This window comes from Elaeis guineensis, chromosome 6 (assembly GCF_000442705.2).
Source record: "Elaeis guineensis isolate ETL-2024a chromosome 6, EG11, whole genome shotgun sequence".
Taxonomy (NCBI): Eukaryota; Viridiplantae; Streptophyta; class Magnoliopsida; order Arecales; family Arecaceae; genus Elaeis; species Elaeis guineensis.
In genome coordinates, this window is record NC_025998.2 from 86621349 (window position 1) to 86627992 (window position 6644).

Consider the following 6644-nt stretch of genomic DNA (forward strand, 5'->3'; position numbering starts at 1 on the left):
AATTTATGAGATAAATTTAAGATAACACCTGCCAATTCCTGTCACCTGCCATTTTCATTTTAGGACATCGGTCAAATATTGACTTATGGATCTTGAACTGAAGGCCACTTGGCAAGAGGTCATTGGAGAGTTTTTATGGAGTATCTGCCTATTAATTTTACCCTCAAAGTGGGTGCCATAATCAGATATGGCGTGCGCCCAAAGTGGATAAGGATAGAGTCCCATGAGATGAGGACTCTATGCCTTGATCGACTTAAATTGTTGGGCGCCTATCTCACTATGTTTATCTAGTGTTGGTGCCAACAGTAGGAGGATTTGGTGGAGTTTTTATCTGATATGATCAGATGACATCACTCCACCAATCAAATTTTTTTTTGAATTAATTAAAATTTTTTGATTGGTCGAATGATGTGGCACTGCATGGCGAAGCAAGGTCTATTTAAACCCTGTCTGCACCTAGGGTTTAGAGAATCTGCTCAATACCCAACAAAAATATGAAATCCCTCCACTTATCCATGCCTCCTCTACTCCTCTTCACGTCCAAGAGGTTGGGCATCCATCTGGTGCTTGTCCAAGACGTGGTGGCTCCCTGATCAGAAGGCTGAAGGGATTTGTCGAAAAGCTACTACCCCAGCTTCAGAAGATCTTTTGAAGATCTTTCAGATCAGATCCAGATCTAATTTTTGGAGCAAAGATTTGTGAGGAGAAGATGATCTAGATCCTACTCGAGTGGATACTGGTAGAGGCCAGACGACTGCGTGGCTATTTTTGAACCTCGGGCATTGCTGCGATCATCTACAGGATAATCTAGTTACCCTAGAGGTATTTTTCTAATCTTTAAGTTTTAGATTTAATTTTAGATTAAATATCAGATAATAAGAATTGGATCTAATAGACCTTAGATTTGAAATAAAGTAGGATAATTTTTTTTAAAAATATTCTGCTCCGGATCTCATTAGATCTGGAAGATCCTACAAGGAAAAAGGTAGTTTTTCCTTCACATATTTACAAATGAATCTAAGGTGTGCAAACTAAATAGGTCCATCTATGGATTGAAGCAGGCATCTAGGAGTTGAAATATATATTTTGATAAGGTGATCAAAATGTATGGTTTCGTTAGGAACAGAGAAGAGCCTTGCATCTACAAATGGGCTAACGATTCTATAGTAATTTTTCTTGTATTGTATGTAGATGATATACTGTTAAAAGAAAATGACATCCCAGCTTTGAACAGTATAAGGCTGTGGCTCTCATCTCAGTTTTCCATGAAAAATTTGAGAGAAGCATCCTACATTCTAGGGATAAAGATCTATAGAGATAATCTAGAAAGTTGCTTGGATTGTTTCAATTCACGTACATCGATATCATGTTGAAATAATTCAATATAAAAAATTTCAAAAAAGACTATCTTTCAATAGGCTATGGAATTACTCTCTCCAAAAAGGATTGTCCGACAACCCCTCAAGAGAGAGCATATGAGTAGGATCCCATATGCTTTGGTAATAGAATCTATCATGTACACTGTTGGGTATAAAATACCCACAGCCGAAGTTCTCAACAGAATCAACTCCGAGAGGACTCCGCCCAGACTCCCACGGGAGTCGGACTCCGCCCATGACTCCAACCTCAAGGGGGACTCCGCCCGGACTCCCACGGGAGCCGGGCTCCATCGCCAACTTCGACTGCCTGTAAGATCCGTCTGGACTCCTACGGGAGCCGGACTTCGCACCTGACTGTAATTGCAGGGGACTCCGTCCGGACTCCTACGGGAGCCGGGCTCCGCCCGTGACTTCAACTCCGAGAGGACTCCGCCCGAACTCCCACGGGAGCCGGACTCCGCCCACAACTCCAACCTCAAGGGGGACTCCGTCCGGACTCCCACGGGAGCCGGGCTCCGTCGCCAACTTCGACTGCCGGTAAGATCTGTCCGGACTCCTACGGGAGCCGGACTTCGCACCTGACTGTAATTGCAGGGGACTCCGCCCGGACTCCTACGGGAGCCGGGCTCTGCCCGCGATTTCAACTCCAAGAGGACTCCGCCCGGACTCCGCCCACGACTCCAACCTCAAGGGGGACTCCGCCCGGACTCCCACGGGAGCCGGGCTCCATCGCCAACTTTGACTGCCGGTAAGATCTGCCCGGACTCCCACGGGAGCCGGGCTCCGTCGCCAACTTCGACTGCCGGTAAGATCCGTCCAGACTCCTACGGGAGCCGGACTTCGCACCTGACCGTAATTGCAGGGGACTCCACCCGGACTCCTACGGGAGCCGGGCTCCGCCCGCGACTTCAACTCCGAGAGGACTCCGCCCGGACTCCCACGGGAGCCGAACTCCGCCCACGACTCCAACCTCAAGGGGGACTCTGCCCGGACTCCCACGGGAGCCGAGCTCCGTCGCCAACTTCGACTGCCGGTAAGATCCGTTTGGACTCCTACGGGAGTCGGACTTCGCACCTGACTGTAATTACAGGGGACTCCGCCCAGACTCCTACGGGAGTCGGGCTCCGCCCGCGACTTCAACTCCGAGAGGACTCCGCCCGAACTCCCACGGGAGCCGGGCTCCGCCCACGACTCCAACCACAAGGAGGACTCTGCCCGGACTCCTACGGGAGTCAGACTCCGTCATCAGCTCCGACCACTGCCGAACTTCAGTCGATGGATCTGCACTCCCAGGCAGGCCACAATAATGGCCACGATCCTGCTTCACTTTCTGCGGCAGATTCCGTGCAGCTTTATCACTCCCTGATAGGCCGCAGTAACGATCACAGCACTGCTCCACTTCCTATGACAGATTCCGCGCAGCTCCACTACTCCCTAGCAGGCCACAATAACGGCCATGATCCTGCTCCACTTCCTACGACGGATACCATGCGATTCTTCCATCCGCTGGCAAGTCGCGACAACAGACGCCGCTCCACTCCCCACGGCAGACTCCACGTGGCACGCCCCGGTGATAGCCACGGGTCCACTCCACTACTCTTCACAGCAAACTCCGCCTGACCCTGGGCAGCCCACTGCGAGACGGTTACAGATGTCGCTATCAGGCTACTGCCCCCTCCGCCTATAAAAGGGGGCCCCAGATACGTTATTCAATAAGCTCTTATTTTTTACCTAAAAACTCTGCTAAATTCTTCGTTCGAGCACTCCATTCTTGTTGAGGCGTCGGAGGGTCTTGCCGGAGCAACCCCACCTCCGATTTAGACTTCTTTTGCAGGTCCCGATGGCGACCGTAACTCCCTCGACTCCAGCTTCTCCGGTGCGAGTGGATTTCTGCACCAACAGGATTGGCGCTAGAGGAAGGGGGGCGAACCTCCGCAGTACCCTTATTCTTAAAGGAGCGCTCAACGGAGCCGTCGTCTCCTCCGACATCCATTCCTTGTTTCCTCCACGGGATCCTTACTCGATGCCTCCCCGCAAGGCATCCACGCGACGGTCCATGGCCAGATCTTAGGCTCCGGCCTCTCCTCCTGTTTCTCAACCTCCTCCTCCTCCTCCGGTGGTGGCGATCGGTGCGGAGCAGTTTGACCTGCTGGCACAGCAGATCAGAGGCCTCACAGAAGCTGTGCAGGCTATGCAGCAGCAGCAGCCACAGGCATCAGTACGCCCGGAAAGGGCATCCCCGAAACACCAGAATCTGACGGTGGGGCGGGCCACCTGGGCCAGCCGCCCCATCCTTCCTGGGAAAATGAACCCGAGGGTGGAGAGCCCTCAATCGAAATACGACTCCACCCCTAGAAGATCCCTGCCCCCATTCTGCCAGAGGACCCTCGAGACTCGAAGTCGGGAGGATTTCCTGGACCGGAGGCTCCAGGAGATGAACTGACGGATCGAAGAGCTCCACCATGCTCCCCCCACTTATGGTGAGGATATTTGTACTGACCCTCCCTTCTCTTAAATGATCATGCAGGAACCGATCCCGCCAAACTTCAAGCTCCCCCAGTTTGAAAGCTACGATGGGACTTCGGACCCGGTTGATCATCTGGAAGCCTTCCGGATGATGATGCTGCTTCACGATGCTCCCGATGCCATTCTATGTCGGGCCTTTCCGTCCACCTTGAAGGGAGCGGTGAGGAACTGGTACTCAGCTTTGAAATCGGGTACCATCTTTTCCTTCGATCAAATGAGCCACCAATTTATGGCCCATTTTGTCAGCAGCCGGCGCCCCCGGAAGGGTTCAGAGTTTCTCATCAATATCAAGCAGAGGGAAGGGGAGTCTATTCGGGCCTACATCAATCGTTTCAACGTCGCGGCGCTGGAGGTCCGAAACTTGGACCAATCAGTCGCAATGGCCGCCCTGAAGGGTGGCCTTCAGAAGAATGACCTTTTGTTCTCCCTGGAGAAGAAGTACCCCAGGGATTTTGCTGATTTGCTGGCCCGGGCTGAAGGATACGCCCGAGCGGAAGAAGCCTTCAAAATGAAGGATGAAGAAACAGCGAGGAAGCGGCAAGCGGGAGACTCGCTTAAGCCCGCAATTGAAAAAAGGCCCAGAGAAGCCCGGCCGCATTCTCGATCCCCTCCTGGGCACAAGCGGGCCCATACTCCACCCCGGGTATGCAGGCAGAGAAGTTCGGATTGCGGGGTTCGACGGGGTTCCCCACCGGGGAGATTCCACAACTACGCCCTCCTCAACACCTCGAAGGCCCAGGTACTGATGGAGGTCAGGGAGCAGCTCCCTAGGCCAGAGAGGATGCGCACACACCCTGGGAAGTGCAACCCCAACAAGTTCTGTCTCTACCACCGCGACCACGGCCACGACATGGAGGAATGCATCTAGCTCCGGGATGAGATCGAGGAGCTCATTCAGTAAGGTCGACTCGACAGGTTCATCCGACGCAGGCCTAAGGGTAGAGGAGATCGGCCAAGGGCCCTTCCGCAACCTGAACCACCAAGAAGGGAGGAGCAACCCGGGGATCGGCCTCCCATCGGGACCATCGACTCCATCACCAGAGGGCCTCAAGGAGGAGCAGACCTCCCACAACCGTGGAACTCAAAAAATCTGTAAATATATCACTTACGATTTCACTTTGAATCTAAATTTCTTTCTACTTGACGTACTCTTCCCATTTGGCATGGATTTGCCACGACTGGATATGACCCCTCCAAATGCCTGAAACAAAATTATGTTGGGAACGGGGGGAGAACCCCATCCTAACATACCTGAAATGAAAGTTCGACTATCTCGAGATCGGATTGGGGGAGAGGCCTTACAACGCCCTAATGTGCCCCCACAGCCATGTCAGGAACAGGAGGAAGACCTCGTCCTGACATGAGCAAAGTCAAAGGCCCGGTTCTTTTAGACCGGATGGGGGGAGAGGCCTTACAGCGCCCTAATGTGCCCCCACAGCCATGTCAGGAACAGGAGGAAGACCTCGTCCTGACATGAGCAAAGTCAAAGGCCCGGTTCTTTTAGACCGGATGGGGGGAGAGGCCTTACAGTGCCCTAATGTGCCCCCACAGCCATGTCAGGAACAGGAGGAAGACCTCGTCCTGACATGAGCAAAGTCAAAGTTTTGGTTCTTTTAGACCGGATGGGGGGAGAGGCCTTACAGCGCCCTAATGTGCCCCCACAGCCATGTCAGAAATAGGAGGAAGACCTCGTCCTGACATGAGCAAAGTCAAAGGCCTGGTTCTTTTAGACCGGATAGGGAGAGAGGCCTTACAGCGCCCTAATGTACCCCCACAGCCATGTCAGGAATAGGAGGAAGACCTCATCCTGACATAAGCAAAGTCAAAGGCCCGGTTCTTTTAGACCGAATGGGGGGAGAGGCCTTGCAGTGCCCTAACATGCCCCCACGGCCATGTCAGGAATGGGAGAAGAACCTCGCCCTGACTTGAGCAAGGTTGAAGGCCCGAACTCCTACGGGAGCCGGGCTCCGTCCGTGACTTCTGCAGCAAAGGAGACTTCGCCCGGACTCCTACGAGAGCCAGGCTCCACCCACGACCTCTGCAGTAAGAGAGACTTCGCCCGGACTCCTACAGGAGCTGGGCTCCGCCCACGACCTCTACAGCAAGAGAGACTTCGCCCGAACTCCTACGGGAGCCGGACTCCACCCACGACCTCTACAGCAAGAGAGACTTCGCCCAGACTCCTACGGGAGCCGGACTCCACCCCACGACTCCTGTAGAAAGGAAGACTCCGCCCGTCCTGGCAATGGCCCTTACATGCCCTCGCAGGAACGGGAGGAGAACCTCGTCCTGATGGTGACGAAACTTGGCCGCCCAACAAGATCGGATGAAGGGAAAAAGCCCCTTAGCGGCACCTCCACGCTCCTGTGCAACCCCGCAAAGGGCGAGGGGAGGGCCCTCACTCAGAGAAGAGGAGGAAAATTAAAAAGGAAGGGTGGCGAACTATGACGGAAACAGATGAAGGACGAACCGCACCAAAGACCTAAAAGACTTCGTCCCAACGGAGACGGGGAGTTCCTACCAAACACCCCCGGCCTCTAAAAAGACTCCCGACACAGGTCAGGAGGACAGCTACATCCCTGAAGTAATGCGGAGCCCGGACCGCCAAGCTCGGGCTTGCGGCCATGTACGACGAGGAAGGCAAGCTAACGCATCGACGACTGGGCGCCTCCCAACGACGTCTACATCAGACAAGTCGAACGACAAGAAAAGTTCGACGGATGACAATCTAATACAATG